Genomic DNA, 18230 nt, shown 5'->3' with positions numbered 1-18230 from the left:
AAACTGGTGACACAGGAAACGCTTAAACTATAGACAGTAGGAAGACTCAGTCTTCCTGTACTTAAGTCGGCATTGTGTCTCTTATACTTAATTCCGATGCAATTTCTGTGTTTCATCGCCAATGGGAAGGTCCAAGGGATACAGTAAACCTGCAGAGGTGCATCAGAATGTAAAACTGCTGACACAGGAAACGCTCAAAACATAGACAGTAGAAAGACTCAGTCTTCCTGTACTTAAGTCGGCATTGTGTCTCTTACATTTAATTCAGATGCAATTTCTGTGTTTCATCGTCAATGGGAAGGTGCAAGGGATACAGTAAACCTGCAGAGGTGCATCGGAATGTAAAACTGGTAACACAGGAAACGCTCAAAACATAGACAGTAGGAAGACTCAGTCTTCCTGTACTTAAGTCGGCATTGTGTCTCTTATATTTATTTCCGATGAAATTTCTGTGTTTCATCGTGAATGGGAAGGTCCAAGGGATATAGTAAACCTGCAGAGGTGCATCAGAAAGTAAAACTGATGACGCAGGACACGCTCAATACATAGACGGTAGGAAGACTTAGTCTTCCTGTACTTAAGTCGGCATTGTGTCTCTTACATTTAATTCCGATGCAATTTCTGTTCTACATCGTCAATGGGAAGGTTCAAGGGGTACAGTAAACCTGCAGAGGTGCATCGGAATGTAAAACTGATGACACAGGAAACGCTCGAAACATAGACTGTAGGAAGACTCAGTCTTCCTGTACTTAAGTCTGCATTGTGTCTCTTATATTTAATTCCGATGCAATATCTGTGTTTCATCGTCAATGGGACGGTCTTAGGCATACAGTAAACCTGCACAGGTGCATCGGAATGTAAAACTGATGACACAGGAAACGCTGAAAACATAGACAGTAGGGAGACTTAGTCTTCCTGTACCTAAGTCGGCATTGTGTCTCTTATATATAATTCCGATGCAATTTCTGTGTTTCATCGTCAATGGAAAGGTCCAAGGGATACAGTAAACCTGCAGAGGTGCATCGGAATGTAAAACTAGTGACACAGGAAACGCTCAAAACATAGACAGTAGGAAGACTCAGTCTTCCTGTACTTAAGTCCGCATCGTGTCTCTTATATTTATTTCCGATGCAATTTCTGTGTTTCATCGTCAATGGGAAGGTCCAAGGGATACAGTAAACCTGCAGAGATGCATCGGAATGTAAAACTGGTGACACAGGAAACGCTCAAAATATTGACTTTAAGAGGACTGTTTTCTTGTACTTAAGTCGGCATTGTGTCTCTTATATTTAATTTCGATGTAATTTCTGTGTTTCATCGTAACTGTGAAGGTCCAAGGGATACAGTAAACCTCTAGAGGTGCATCGGAATGTAAAACTGGTGACACAGGAAACGCTCAAATTATAGACAGTAGGAAGACTCAGTCACCCTGTACTTAAGTCGGCATTGTGTCTCTTATATTTAATTCCGATGCAATTTCTGTGTTTCATCGTCAATGGGAAGGTCCAAGGGATACAGTAAACCAGCAGAGGTGCATCGGAATGAAAAACTAGTGACACAGGAAACGCTCAAAGCATACACAGTAGGAAGACTCAGTCTTCCTGTACTTAAGTCGGCATTGTGTCTCTTATACTTAATTCCGATGCAATTTCTGTGTTTCATCGTCAGTGGGAAAGGTCCAAGGGATACAGTAAACCTGCAGAGGTGAATCGGAATGTAAAACTGGTGACACAGGAAACGCTCAAAACATTGACTGTAAGAAGACTGTTTTCTTGTACTTAAGTCGGCATTGTGTCTCTTATATTGATTTCCGATGAAGTTTCTGTGTTTCATCGTGAATGGGAAGAACCAAGGGATATAGTAAACCTGCAGAGATGCATCGGAAAGTAAAACTGATGACACAGGAAATGCTCAAAACATAGACAGTAGGAAGACTCAGTCTTCCTGTACTTAAGGGGATACGGAATCACCTATCCCCGCAATGTTAATATATGCCTACTATAGGGAACATTTTCTCACAAACTACTGGAGACAGAGAGGTAAAAATTTTACTGTATGTGCATTCATATGTTACAACAATACTGAAACAACAGTTTATTGTCAAAGTATTTTCTTACAGAGATATTGTACATTTATTTTTAAGTAAATTTTTTCCATCGCTTTTTACTAGACTATCACCCCTAAGTCTTTTGTAAATCAAGTAATTAAAAAATCGATGTTTCAGTATGTAATAGGGACCTATGTCACTACGTCATAAAAATTTCAGACTTCTAGGTTGACCAGTACCTGAGATAATGTTCCTAGATGAAGTAAAAAGTAAACTTACGGGAAACGGAGAAAGAAGATTAAAACATTCCTGATCCGTAGCTAATACCCCCTTCACAGTCTTCATAATCATCTTCAAGTCTTCTTTTGGCACCCCTCTGCACCTGTCTTGCTTTTTTCACTAATGTCTTGATTATATTATCAGCATGCCTTAGTCTGTGCTGATCTAAAAAGAACATAGCACGTACCGTACGGGAACCAACACACATACCCAACTTTTGAAGGACCTGGCATTTAGTTATATTTCCAAGATTGAAGGTTGCCACAGCATCATACACACCAAAATGTAGTGTATTAATTCCGACAAACACTGTTTTTGGGAGACGATGCCATATCACACTATTCAAGCACTCGTTGGGGTTCTGCGTTTTTCCGTGAAGACATTTCATCAGAAGACTTCTGTCAGCCAGATCTCTGAAAATGGGCTTTATTTCTGCCATGATGGCTGATGGTAGACTGTGGTGGTGAATGTATTTCTCTCCTGTTGTTAGTCCCCTATTGTATTTACACCAGCTGTTTTCACCTTTGGGGCACAAACCATGTTGTGGATGCTCATCCGTGGATGCGGTGTGGAAATATAAAGCCCATATAGCTCTCCTCATTTCTTCAAGATTGCCTGTATTTTGCCTGATTGCAAGGCCATAGCAGTTCTGAATGTGGTCTATTATGGAATCAGTCAATCTTCCTCTGCCATCCAAGGTTTTCCCATCATCTAGTTTTTTCCCTTTCATAACTGATTTTAACCTTCTCAGCCTGGCACCCATTCTCTTCTGCACATGTCCTATACATTCAAGTTTGCTTATATTTACACTGTTCCCATATGGTTTGCTTTCCAAAACTTCTTTGAATGCTTTAGAGTCACCATCTCCCAGATATTTGACATAGCGAACATTATACCACTGTGAAGAGCGATGAAAAATTTTCTTCACCCCAGCAACCTCCATGCCACCACTACTACCATAATAATTAGCAATACAGTCATCACTGTGTTCATTTTTCAGCCTGCCTGTGCACCTACAGTATTTAGACATTATTGCAACATCAATAACCTTGCCAGTATCAACACTAGTTGCTGTTACAACACCATTGTTGGAGGTGTGGCCCCTTTTCTGCCACGTGCCATCAAACGCCACTGTGAGGTCACGACTGCCGTCATTTTCTTCCACTGCTTCTTCCACAGCAACCTGCATTGACTTCTGTGCTACATCTTCAACTGCAGATCCTAGTACATAATTGTAAGCTTCAAACTTTGAAGGTGCACTTGGAAGATTTAGAACACCACATAGCATATCACCAGCTGCTTTGCCCTTACCAATTGCTCGCAATCCATAAACTAACCTAATATTTACACTATAAAGTTCAGTTTTCTTGTATCCATTATTTACAGTTACTGAAACCGAACTTGGAAACTTACAGCTGTATTTACAAACACTGCATATTAAATTAAACTGGGCAGCCAGGCCAACATGGGATTCTACTTTCAGAGAAACGTTTCCATGACATTTTTTGCAGCACAAACTGTTTTCAAGAGCTTCACACAATATATTCGTATCAATGAGTTCAAAAACTTCATTCCCTCTATCAAGTAAATTATATTTCTCTTCCAAATCTCTTAGTTTTTTATGAGAAGCACTGTTTTCATTTGGTGTAAGTTCGTTCGGCAAATCAGTAATAAGTGGATTCACATTTTCCAACAGTGGTGATGATGAACTGCTTTGCTTTGCTAATGAATCATTATTTCTTTTCTTTTGCCAGTTCACACGCTTTTTAAATACTTTTGCTTTAGCTCTAGGCATTTTCACTGCGAAAAATGAAACACTAAATACGAAATAACTCAACAACAACTACTTTCTTATATCACACTGTTTACAAAACAGTCCCGCCACAAAGTCAAAGAGTAACTTGAGGAAACCAGAGAGAAACATTTTCGGGCAACTAGTGTATAAATAGTCGCTGGAAACCGGGATATTTGAATTCATGTCACTTTAAAGGTACTGCCAAAAAGTTCATGGTCAGCCACGAGAGACGTGTATAACTAAAGCGCAATACCCGATCTCACAAATACATAAAAATAAAATAGTTATAATTGTAGTAGAGCTATGTATGATACGTCATTTTAAAGAGGAAACATGGCAGAATATAATACGCCAATAAAAAAAAAAATTCGATTTTTTAACCCAAAATCCGATTCCGTATCCCCTTAAGTCGGCATTATGTCTCTTATATTTTTTCCGATGCAATTTCTGTGTTTCATCGTCACTGTGAAGGTCCAAGGGATACAGTAAACCTGTAGAGGTGCATCGGAATGTAAAACTGGTGACGCAGGAAGCGCTCAAAACATAGACATTAGGAAGACTCAGTCTTCCTGTACTTAAGTCGGCATTGTGTCACTTATAATTAATTCTGATGCAATTTCTGTGTTTCATCGTCAATGGGAAGGTCCAAGGGATACAGTAAACATGCAGAGGTGCATCGGAATGTAAAACTGGTGACACAGGAGACGCTCAACACATAGACAGTAGGACGACTCATTCTTCCTGTACTTAAGTCGGCATTGTGTCTCTTATATTTAATTCCGATGCAATTTCTGTGTTTCATCGTCAATGGGAAGGTCCAAGGGATATAGTAAACCTGCAGAGATGCATCGGAATGTAAAACTGGTGATACAGGAAACGCTCAAGTTATAGACAGTAGGAAGACTTAGTCTTACTGTACTTAAGTCGGCATTGTGTTTCTTATATTTAATTCCGATGGAATTCCTGTGTTTCATCGTCACTGTGAAGGTCCAAGGGATACAGTAAACCTCTAGAGGTGCATCGGAATGTAAAACTGGTGACACAGGAAACGCTCAAATTATAGACAGTAGGAAGACTCAGTCTTCCTGTACTTAAGTCGGCATTGTGTCTCTTATATTTAATTCCGATGCAATTTCTGTGTTTCATCGTCAATGGGAAGGTCCAAGGGATACAGTTAACCTGAAGAGGTGCATCAGAATGTAAAACTGGTGACTCAGGAAACGCTCAAAAAATAAACAGTAGGAAGACTCAGTCTTCCTGTACTTATGTCGGCATTGTGTCTCTTATATTTAATTCCGATGCAATTTCTGTGTTTCATCGTCACTGTGAAGGTCCAAGGGATACAGTAAACCTGTAGAGGTGCATCGGAATGTAAAACTGGTGACACAGGAAACGCTCAAAACATAGACAGTAGGAAGACTCAGTCTTCCTGTACTTATGTCGGCATTGTGTCACTTATAACTAATTCCGATGCAATTTTTGTGTTTCTTCGTCAATGGGAAAGTACAAGGGATACAGTAAACCTGCAGAGGTGCATCAGAATGTAAAACTGGTGACACAGGAAACGCTCAACACATAGACAGTAGGACGACTAATTCTTCCTGTACTTAAGTCGGCATTTTGTCTCTTATATTTAATTCCGATGCAATTTCTGTGTTTCATCGTCAATGGGAAGGTCCAAGGGAAACAGTAAACCTGCAGAGGTCCATCCGAATGTAAAACTGGTGACACAGGAAACGCTCAAAACATAGACAGTAGGAAGACTCAGTCTTCCTGTATTTAAGTCGGCATTGTGTCTCTTATATTTATTTCCGATGAAATTTCTGTATTTCATCGTGAATGGCAAGGTCCAAGGGATATACTAAACCTGCAGAGGTGCATCGGAAAGTAAAACTGATGACACAGGAAACGCTCAAAATATAGACAGTAGGAAGACTTAGTCTTCCTGTACTTAAGTCGGCATTGTGTCTCTTATACTTAATTCCGATGCAATTTCTGTGTTACATCGTCAATGGGAAGGTGCAAGGGATACAGTAAACCTGCAGAGGTGCATCGGAATGTAAAACTGGTGACACAGGAAACGCTCAAAACATAGACAGTAGGAAGACTCAGTCTTCCTGTACTTAAGTCGGCATTGTGTCTCTTATATTTATTTCCGATGAAATTTCTGTGTTTCATCGTGAATGGGAAGGTCCAAGGGATATAGTAAACCTGCAGAGGTGCATCAGAAAGTAGAACTGATGACACAGGACACGCTCAATACATAGACGGTAGGAAGACTTAGTCTTCCTGTACTTAAGTCGGCATTGTGTCTCTTATATTTAATTCCGATGCAATTTCTGTTTTACATCGTCAATGGGAAGGTTCAAGGGGTACAGTAAACCTGCAGAGGTGCATCGGAATGTAAAATTGATGACACAAGAAACGCTCGAAACATAGGCTGTAGGAAGACTCAGTCTTCCTGTACTTATGTCTGCATTGTGTCTCTTATATTTATTTCCGATGCAATATCTGTTTTTCATCGTCAATGGGACGGTCTTAGGGATACAGTAAACCTGCACAGGTGCATCGGAATGTAAAACTGATGACACAGGAAACGCTCAAAACATAGACAGTAGGGAGACTTAGTCTTCCTGTACCTAAGTCGGTATTGTGTCTCTTATATATAATTCGGATGCAATTTCTGTGTTTCATCGTCAATGGAAAGGTCCAAGGGATACAGTAAACCTGCAGAGGTGCATCGGAATGTAAAACTAGTGACAGAGGAAACGCTCAAAACATAGACAGTAGGAAGACTCAGTCTTCCTGTACTTAAGTCCGCATTGTGTCTCATATATTTAATTCCGATGCAATTTCTGTGTTTCATCGTCAATGGAAAGGTCCAAGGGATACAGTAAACCTGCAGAGGTGCATCGGAATGTAAAACTAGTGACACAGGAAACGCTCAAAACATAGACAGTAGGAAGACTGAGTCTTCCTGTACTTAAGTCGGCATTGTGTCTCTTATACTTAATTCCGATGCAATTTCTGTGTTTCATCGTCAGTGGGAAAGGTCCAAGGGATACAGTAAACCTGCAGAGGTGAATCGGAATGTAAAACTGGTGACACAGGAAACGCTCAAAACATTGACTGTAAGAAGACTGTTTTCTTGTACTTAAGTCGGCATTGTGTCTCTTATATTGATTTCCGATGAAGTTTCTGTGTTTCATCGTGAATGGGAAGAACCAAGGGATATAGTAAACCTGCAGAGATGCATCGGAAAGTAAAACTGATGACACAGGAAATGCTCAAAACATAGATAGTAGGAAGACTCAGTCTTCCTGTACTTAAGTCGGCATTATGTCTCTTATATTTATTTCCGTTGAAATTTCTGTGTTTCATCGTGAATGGCAAGGTCCAAGGGATATACTAAACCTGCAGAAGTGCATCGGAAAGTAAAAGTGATGACACAGGAAACGCTCAAAACATAGACAGTAGGAAGACTTAGTCTTCCTGTACTTAAGTCGGCATTGTGTTTCTTATATTTCATTCCGATGCAATTCCTGTGTTTCTTCGTCACTGTGAAGGTCCAAGGGATACAGTAAACCTGTAGAGGTGCATCGGAATGTAAAACTGGTGACACAGGAAACGCTCAAATTATAGACAGTAGGAAGACTCAGTCTTCCTGTACTTAAGTCGGCATTGTGTCTCTTATATTTAATTCCGATGCAATTTCTGTGTTTCATCGTCAATGGGAAGGTCCAAGGGATACAGTTAACCTGCAGAGGTGCATCAGAATGTAAAACTGGTGACTCAGGAAACGCTCAAAAAATAGACAATAGGAAGACTCAGTCTTCCTGTACTTATGTCGGCATTGTGTCTCTTATATTTAATTCCGATGCAATTTCTGTGTTTCATCGTCAATGGGAAGGTCCAAGGGATACAGTGAACCTGCAGAGGTGCATCGGAATGTAAAACTAGTGACACAGGAAACGCTCAAAACTTAGACAGTAAGAAGACTCAGTCTTCCTGTACTTAAGTCGGCATTGTGTCTCTTACATTTAATTCCGATGCAATTTCTGTGTTTCATCGTCAATGGGAAGGTCCAAGGGATACAGTAAACCTGCAGAGGTGCATCGGAATGTAAAACTGGTGACACAGGAAACGCTCAAAACATAGACGGTAGGAAGACTTAGTCTTCCTGTACTTAAGTCGGCATTGTGTCTCTTATATTTATTACCTTTGAAATTTCTGTGTTTCATCGTCAACGGGAAGGTCCAAGGGATATAATAAACAAGCAGAAGTGCATCTTAAAGTAAAACAGATGACACAGGAAACGCTCAAAACATAGACTGTAGGAAGACTTAGTCTTCCTGTACTTAAGTCGGCATTGTGTCTCTTATATTTAATTCCGACGCAATTTCTGTTTTCCATCGTCAATGGGAAGGTCCAAGGGATACAGTAAACCTGCAGAGGTGCATCGGAATGTAAAACTGATGACACAGGAAACGCTCAAAACATAGACAGTAGGAAGACTCATTCTTCCTGTACTTAAGTCTGCATTGTGTCTCTTATATTTAATTCCGATTCAATTTATGTGTTCATCGTCAATGGGAAGGTCCAAGGGATACAGTAAACCTGCAGAGGTGCATCAGAATGTAAAACTGGTGACACAGGAAATGCTCAACACATAGACAGTAGGAAGACTCATTCTTCCTGTACTTAAGTTGGCATTGTGTCTCTTATATTTAATTCCGATGCAATTTCTGTTTTACATCGTCAATGGGAAGGTTCAAGGGGTACAGTCAACCTGCAGAGGTGCATCGGAATGTAAAACTGATGACACAAGAAACGCTCGAAATATAGGCTGTAGGAAGACTCAGTCTTCCTGTACTTAAGTCTGCATTGTGTCTCTTATATTTATTTCCGATGCAATATCTGTTTTTCATCGTCAATGGGACGGTCTTAGGGATACAGTAAACCTGCACAGGTGCATCGGAATGTAAAACTGATGACACAGGAAACGCTCTAAACATAGACAGTAGGGAGACTTAGTCTTCCTGTACCTAAGTCGGCATTGTGTCTCTTATATATAATTCCGATGCAATTTCTGTGTTTCATCGTCAATGGAAAGGTCCAAGGGATACAGTAAACCTGCAGAGGTGCATCGGAATGTAAAACTAGTGACACAGGAAACGCTCAAAACATAGACAGTAGGAAGACTCAGTCTTCCTGTACTTAAGTCCGCATTGTGTCTCTTATATTTAATTCCGATGCAATTTCTGTGTTTCATCGTCAATGGAAAGGTCCAAGGGATTCAGTAAACCTGCAGAGGTGCATCGGAATGTAAAACTAGTGACACAGGAAACGCTCAAAACATAGACAGTAGGAAGACTGAGTCTTCCTGTACTTAAGTCGGCATTGTGTCTCTTATACTTAATTCCGATGCAATTTCTGTGTTTCATCGTCAGTGGGAAAGGTCCAAGGGATACAGTAAACCTGCAGAGGTGAATCGGAATGTAAAACTGGTGACACAGGAGACGCTCAAAACATTGACTGTAAGAAGACTGTTTTCTTGTACTTAAGTCGGCATTGTGTCTCTTATATTGATTTCCGATGAAGTTTCTGTGTTTCATCGTGAATGGGAAGAACCAAGGGATATAGTAAACCTGCAGAAATGCATCGGAAAGTAAAACTGATGACACAGGAAATGCTCAAAACATAGACAGTAGGAAGACTCAGTCTTCCTGTCCTTAAGTCGGCATTATGTCTCTTATATTTATTTCCGTTGAAATTTCTGTGTTTCATCGTGAATGGCAAGGTCCAAGGGATATACTAAACCTGCAGAAGTGCATCGGAAAGTAAAAGTGATGACACAGGAAACGCTCAAAACATAGACAGTAGGAAGACTTAGTCTTCCTGTACTAAAGTCGGCACTGTGTTTCTTATATTTAATTCCGATGCAATTCCTGTGTTTCTTCGTCACTGTGAAGGTCCAAGGGATACAGTAAACCTGTAGAGGTGCATCGGAATGTAAAACTGGTGACACAGGAAACGCTCAAATTATAGACAGTAGGAAGACTCAGTCTTCCTGTACTTAAGTCGGCATTGTGTCTCTTATATTTAATTCCGATGCAATTTCTGTGTTTCATCGTCAATGGGAAGGTCCAAGGGATACAGTTAACCTGCAGAGGTGCATCAGAATGTAAAACTGGTGACTCAGGAAACGCTCAAAAAATAGACAGTAGGAAGACTCAGTCTTCCTGTACTTATGTCGGCATTGTGTCTCTTATATTTAATTCCGTTGCAATATCTGTGTTTCATCGTCAATGGGAAGGTCCAAGGGATACAGTGAACCTGCAGAGGTGCATCTTAAAGTAAAACAGATGACACAGGAAACGCTCAAAACATAGACAGTAGGAAGACTTAGTCTTCCTGTACTTAAGTCGGCATTGTGTCTCTTATATTTAATTCCGACGCAATTTCTGTTTTCCATCGTCAATGGGAAGGTCCAAGGGATACAGTAAACCTGCAGAGGTGCATCGGAATGTAAAACTGATGACACAGGAAACGCTCAAAACATAGACAGTAGGAAGACTCATTCTTCCTGTACATCAGTCTGCATTGTGTCTCTTATATTTAATTCCGATTCAATTTATGTGTTCATCGTCAATGGGAAGGTCCAAGGGATACAGTAAACCTGCAGAGGTGCATCAGAATGTAAAACTGGTGACACAGGAAATGCTCAACACATAGACAGTAGGAAGACTCATTCTTCCTGTACTTAAGTTGGCATTGTGTCTCTTATATGTACTTCCGATGCAATTTCTGTGTTTCATCGTCAACGGGAAGGTCCAAGGGATACAGTAAACCTGAAGAGGTGCATCAGAATGTAAAACTGGTGACACAGGAAACGGTCAAAACATAGACAGTAGGAAGACTCAGTCTTCCTGTACTTAAGTCGGCATTGTGTCTCTTAATTTCCGATGCAATTTCTGTGTTTCATCGTCAATGGGAATGTCCAAGGGATACAGTAAACCTGCAGTGGTGCATCGGAATGTAAAACTAGTGACACAGGAAACGCTCAAAACATAGACAGTAGGAAGACTCAGTCTTCCTGTACTTAAGTCGGCATTGTGTCTCTTATATTTAACTCCGATGCAATTTCTGTGTTTCATCGTCAATGGGAATGTCCAAGGGATACAGTAAACCTGTAGAGGTGCATCGGAATGTAAAACTGGTGACACAGGAAACGCTGAAATTATAGACAGTAGGAAGACTCAGTCTTCCTGTACTTAAGTCGGCATTGTGTCTCTTATATTTAATTCCGATGCAATTTCTGTGTTTCATCGTCAATGGGAAGGTCCAAGGGATACAGTAAACCTGCAGAGGTGCATCAGAAGGTAAAACTGGTGACACAGGAAACGCTCAAAACATAGACAGTAGGAAGACTCAGTCTTCCTGTACTTCAGTCGGCTTTGTGTCTCTTATATTTAATTCCGATGAAACTTCTGTGTTTCATCGTCAATGGGAAGGTCCAAGGGATACAGTAAACCTGCAGAGGTGCATCAGAATTTAAAACTGGTGACACAGGAATCGCTCAAAACATAGACAGTAGGAAGACTCAGTCTTCCTGTACTTAAGTCGGCATTGTGTCTCTTATATTTAATTCCGATGCAATTTCTGTGTTTCATCGTCAATGGGAAGGTCCAAGGGATACAGTAAACCTGCAGAGGTGCATCAGAAGGTAAAACTGGTGACACAGGAAACGCTCAAAACATAGACAGTAGGAAGACTCAGTCTTCCTGTACTTAAGTCGGCATTGTGTCTCTTATATTTAATTCCGATGCAATTTCTGTGTTTCATCGTCAATGGGAAGGTCCAAGGGATACAGTAAACCTGCAGAGGTGCTTCGGAATGTAAAACTAGTGACACAGGAAACGCTCAAAACATAGACAGTAGGAAGACTCAGTCTTCCTGTACTTAAGTCGGCATTGTGTCTCTTATATTTATTACCTATGATATTTCTGTGTTTCATCGTCAACGGGAAGGTCCAAGGGATATAATAAACAAGCAGAAGTGCATCTTAAAGTAAAACTGATGACACAGGAAACGCTCAAATCATAGACAGTAGTAAGACTTAGTCTTCCTGTACTTAAGCCGGCATTGTGTCTCTTATATTTAATTCCGATGCAATTTCTGTTTTCCATCGTCAATGGGAAGGTCCAAGGAATACAGTAAACCTGCAAAGGTGCATCGGAATGTAAAACTGATGACACAGGAAACGCTCAAAACATAGACAGTAGGAAGACTCATTCTTCCTGTACTTAAGTCTGCATTGTGTCTCTTATATTTAATTCCGATGCAATTTCTGTGTTCATCGTCAATGGGAAGGTCCAAGGGATACAGTAAACCTGCAGAGGTGCATCAGAATGTAAAACTGGTGACACAGGAAACGCTCAAAACATAGACAGTTGGAAGACTCAGTCTCCCTGTACTTAAGTCGGCATTGTGTCTCTTATATTTAATTCCGATGCAATTTCTTTGTTTCATCGTCAATGGGAAGGTCCAAGGGATACAGTAAACCTGCAGAGGTGCATCAGAATGTAAAACTGGTGACACAGGAAATGCTCAACACATAGACAGTAGGAAGACTCTTTCTTCCTGTACTTAAGTTGGCATTGTGTCTCTTATATTTACTTCCGATGCAATTTCTGTGTTTCATCGTCAATGGGAAGGTCCAAGGGATACAGTAAACCTGAAGAGGTGCATCAGAATGTAAAACTGGTGACACAGGAAACGCTCAAAACATAGACAGTAGGAAGACTCAGTCTTCCTGTACTTAAGTCGGCATTGCGTCTCTTATATTTAATTCCGATGCAATTTCTGTGTTTCATCGTCAATGGAAATGTCCAAGTGATACATTAAACCTGCAGAGGTGCATCGGAATGTAAAACTAGTGACACAGGAAACGCTCAAAACATTGACTGTAAGAAGACTGTTTTCTTGAACTTAAGTCGGCATTGTGTCTCATATATTTATTTTTGATGAAATATCTGTGTTTCATCGTGAATGGGATGGACCAAGGGATATAGTAATCCTGCAGAAGTGCATCGGAATGTAAAACTGATGACACAGGAAACGCTCAAAACATAGACAGTAGAAAAACTCAGTCTTCCTGTACTTACCTCGGCATTGTGTCTCTTATATTTAATTCCGATGCAATATCTGTGTTTCATCGTCACTGTGAAGGTCCAAGGGATACAGTAAACCTGTAGAGGTGCATCGGAATGTAAAACTGGTGACACAGGAAACGCTCAAATTATAGACAGTAGGAAGACTCAGTCTTCCTGTACTTAAGTCGGCACTGTGTCTCTTATACTTAATTCCGATGCAATTTCTGTGTTTCATCGTCAATGGGAAGGTCCAAGGGATACAGTAAACCTGCAGAGGTACATCAGAATGTAAAACTGGTGACACAGGAAACGCTCAAAACATAGACTGTAGAAAGACTCAGTCTTCCTGTACTTAAGTCAGCATTGCGTCTCTTATATTTAATTCCGATGCAATTTCTGTGTTTCATCGACAATGGGAGGGTCCAAGGGATACAGTGAACCTGCAGATGTGCATCGGAATGTAAAACTAGTGACACAGGAAACGCTCAAAACATAGACAGTAGGAAAACTTAGTCTTCCTGTACTTAAGTCGGCATTGTGTCTCTTACATTTAATTCCGATGCAATTTCTGTGTTTCATCGTCAATGGGAAGGTCCAAGGGATACAGTAAACCTGCAGAGGTGCATTGGAATGTAAAACTGGTGACACAGGAAACGCTCAAAACATAGACAAATCGGCATTGTGTCTCTTATATTTATTACCTTTGAAATTTCTGTGTCTCATCGTCAACGGGAAGGTCCAAGGGATATAATAAACAAGCTGAAGTGCATCTTAAAGTAAAACTGATGACACAGGAAACGCTCAAAACATAGACAGTAGGAAGACTTAGTCTTCCTGTACTTAAGTCGGCATTGTGTCTCTTATATTTAATTCCGACGAAATTTCTGTTTTCCATCGTCAATGGGAAGGTCCAAGGGATACAGTAAACCTGCAGAGGTGCATTAGAATGTAAAACTGGTGACAGAGGAAACGCTCAAAAGATAGACAGTAGGAAGACTCAGTCTCCCTGTCCTTAAGTCGGAATTGTGTCTCTTATATTTAATTCCGAAGCAATTTCTGTGTTTCATTGTCAATGGGATGGTCAAATGGATACAGAAGACCTCCAGAGGTGCATCGGAATGTAAAACTAAGACACAGGAAACGCTCAAAACATAGACAGTAGGAAGACTCATTCATCCTGTACTTAAGTCGGCATTGTGTCTCTTATATTTAATTCCGATGCAATTTCTGTGTTTCATCGTCAATGGGAATGTCCAAGGGATACAGTAAACCTGTAGAGGTGCATCGGAATGTAAAACTGGTGACACAGGAAACGCTGAAATTATAGACAGTAGGATGACTCAGTCTTCCTGTACTTAAGTCGGCATTGTGTCTCTTATATTTAATTCCGATGCAATTTCTGTGTTTCATCGTCAGTGGGAAGGTCCAAGGGATACAGTAAACCTGCAGAGGTGCATCAGAATGTAAAACTGGTGACACAGGAAACGCTCAAAACATAGACAGTAGGAAAACTCAGCCTTCCTGTACTTAAGTCGGCTATGTGTCTCTTATATTTAATTCCGATGCAACTTCTGTGTTTCATCGTCAATGGGAAGGTCCAAGGGATACAGTAAACCTGCAGAGGTGCACCAGAATGTAAAACTGGTGACACAGGCAACGCTCAAACATAGTCAGTAGGAAGACTCAGTCTTCCTGTACTTAAGTCGGCATTGAGTCTCTTATATTTAATTCCGATGCAATTTCTGTGTTTCATCGTCAATGGGAAGGTCCAAGGGATTCAGTAAACCGGCAGAAGTGCATCGGAATGTAAAACTGGTGACACGGGAAACGCTCAAAACATTGACTGTAAGAAGACTGTTTTCTTGTACTTAAGTCGGCATTGTGTCATATTGATTTCCGATGAAATTTCTGTGTTTCATCGTGAATGGGAAGGACCAAGGGATATAGTAAACCTGCAGAGGTGCATCGGAAAGTAAAACTGATGACACAGGAAACGCTCAAAACATAGACAGTAGGAAGACTCAGTCTTCTTGTACTTAAGTCGGCATTGTGTCTCTTATATTTAATTCCGATGTAATTTCTGTGTTTCATCGTCAATGGGAAGGTCCAAGGGATACAGTAAACCTGCAGAGGTGCATCAGAATGTAAAACTGGTGACACAGGAAATGCTCAACACATAGACAGCAGGAAGACTCATTCTTGCTGTACTTAAGTTGGCATTGTGTCTCTTACATTTACTTCCGATGCAATTTCTGTGTTTCATCGTCAACGGGAAGGTCCAAGGGATACAGTAAACCTGCAGAGGTGCATCAGAATGTAAAACTGGTGACACAGGAAACGCTGAAATTATAGACAGTAGGAAGACTCAGTCTTCCTGTACTTAAGTCGGCATTCTGTCACTTATAATTAATTCCGATGCAATTTCTGTGTTTCATCGTCAATGGAAAGGTACAAGGGATACAGTAAACCTGCAGAGGTGCATCGGAATGTAAAACTGGTGACACAGGAAACGCTCAAATTATAGACAGTAGGAAGGCTCAGTCTTCCTGTACTTAAGTCGGCATTGTGTCTCTTATATTTAATTCCGATGCAATTTCTGTGTTTCATCGTCAATGGGAAGGTCCAAGGGATACAGTAAACCTGCAGAGGTGCATCAGAATGTAAAACTGGTGACACAGGAAACGCGCAACACATAGACAGTAGGAAGACTCATTCTTCCTGTACTTAAGTCGGCATTGTGTCTCTTATATTTAATTCCGATGCAATTTCTGTGTTTCATCGTCAATGGGAAGGTCCAAGGGATACAGTAAACCCGCAGAGGTGCATCGGAATGTAAAACTGGTGACACAGGAAACGCTCAAAACATAGACAGTAGGAAGACTCAGTCTTCCTGTACTTAAGTCTGCATTGTGTCTCTTATATTTAATTCCGATGCAATTTCTGTGTTTCATCGTCAATGGGAAGGTCCAAGGGATTCAGTAAACCTGCAGAGGTGCATCGGAATGTAAAACTGGTGACACAGGAAACGCTCAAAACATTGACTGTAAGAAGACTGTTTTCTTGAACTTAAGTCGGCATTGTGTCTCTTATATTTATTTCCGATGAAATTCCTGTGTTTCATCGTGAATGGGAAGGACCAAGGGATATAGAAAACCTGCAGAGGTGCATCGGAATGTAAAACTGATGACACAGGAAACGCTCAAAACATAGACAGTAGAAAGACTCAGTCTTCCTGTACTTACCTCGGCATTGTGTCTCTTATATTTAATTCCGATGCAATATCTGTATTTCATCGTCACTGTGAAGGTCCAAGGGATACAGTAAACCTGTAGAGGTGCATCTTAATGTAAAACTGGTGACACAGGAAACGCTGAAATTATAGACAGTAGGAAGACTCAGTCTTCCTGAACTTAAGTCGGCATTGTGTCACTTACAATTAATTCCGATGCAATTTCTGTGTTTCATCGTCAATGGAAAGGTCCAAGGGATACAGTAAACCTGCAGAGGTGCATCGGAATGTAAAACTGGTGACACAGGAAACGCTCAAATTATAGACAGTAGGAAGGATCAGTCTTCCTGTACTTAAGTCGGCATTGTGTCTCTTATATTTAATTCCGATGCAATTTCTGTGTTTCATCGTCAATGGGAAGGTCCAAGGGATACAGTTAACCTGCAGAGGTGCATCGGAATGTAAAACTGGTGACACAGGAAACGCCCAAAACATAGACAGTAGGAAGACTCAGTCATCCTGTACTTAAGTCGGCATTGTGTCTCTTATATTTAATTCCGATGCAATTTCTGTGTTTCATCGTCAATGGGAAGGTCCAAGGGATTCAGTAAACCTGCAGAGGTGCATCGGAATGTAAAACTGGTGACACAGGAAACGCTCAAAACATTGACTGTAAGAATGTTTTCTTGTACTTAAGTCGGCATTGTGTCTCTTATATTTAATTCCTATGCAATTTCTGTTTTCATCGTCACTGTGAAGGTCCAAGGGATGCAGTAAACCTGTAGAGGTGCATCGGAATGTAAAACTGGTAACACAGGAAACGCTCAAATTATAGAGAGTAGGAAGACTCAGTCTTCCTGTACTTAAGTCGGCATTGTGTCTCTTATATTTAATTCCGATGCAATTTCTGTGTTTCATCGTCAATGGGAAGGTCCAAGGGATACAGTAAACCTGCAGAGGTGCATCAGAATGTAAAACTGGTGACACAGAAAAAGCTCAAATATTAGACAGTAGGAAGACTCAGTCTTCCTGTACTTAAGTCGGCATTGTGTCTCTTATATTTAATTCCGATGCAATTTCTGTCTTCCATCGTCAATGGGAAGGTCCAAGGGATACAGTAAACCTGCAGAGGTGCATCGGAATGTAAAACTGATGACACAGGAAACGCTCAAAACATAGACAGTAGGAAGACTCATTCTTCCTGTACTTAAGTCTGCATTGTGTCTCTTATATTTAATTCCGATGCAATTTCAGTGTTCATCGTCAATGGGAAGGTCCAAGGGATACAGTAAACCTGCAGAGGTGCATGAGAATGTAAAACTGGTGACACAGGAAACGCTCAAAACATAGACAGAAGGAAGACTCAGTCTGCCTGTACTTAAGTCGTCATTGTGTCTCTTATATTTAATTCCGATGTAATTTCTGTGTTTCATCGTCAATGGGAAGGTCCAAGGGATACAGTAAACCTGCAGAGGTGCATCAGAATGTAAAACTGGTGACACAGGAAATGCTCAACACATAGACAGTAGGAAGACTCATTCTTGCTGTACTTAAGTTTGCATTGTGTCTCTTACATTTACTTCCGATGCAATTTCTGTGTTTCATCGTCAACGGGAAGGTCCAAGGGATACAGTAAACCTGAAGAGGTGCATCAGAATGTAAAACTGGTGACACAGGAAACGCTCAAAACATAGATAGTAGGAAGACTCAGTCTTCCTGTACTTA

Source organism: Schistocerca nitens, chromosome 9 (genome assembly GCF_023898315.1).
Source record: "Schistocerca nitens isolate TAMUIC-IGC-003100 chromosome 9, iqSchNite1.1, whole genome shotgun sequence".
Taxonomy (NCBI): Eukaryota; Metazoa; Arthropoda; class Insecta; order Orthoptera; family Acrididae; genus Schistocerca; species Schistocerca nitens.
This window is presented reverse-complemented; position numbering follows the sequence as displayed.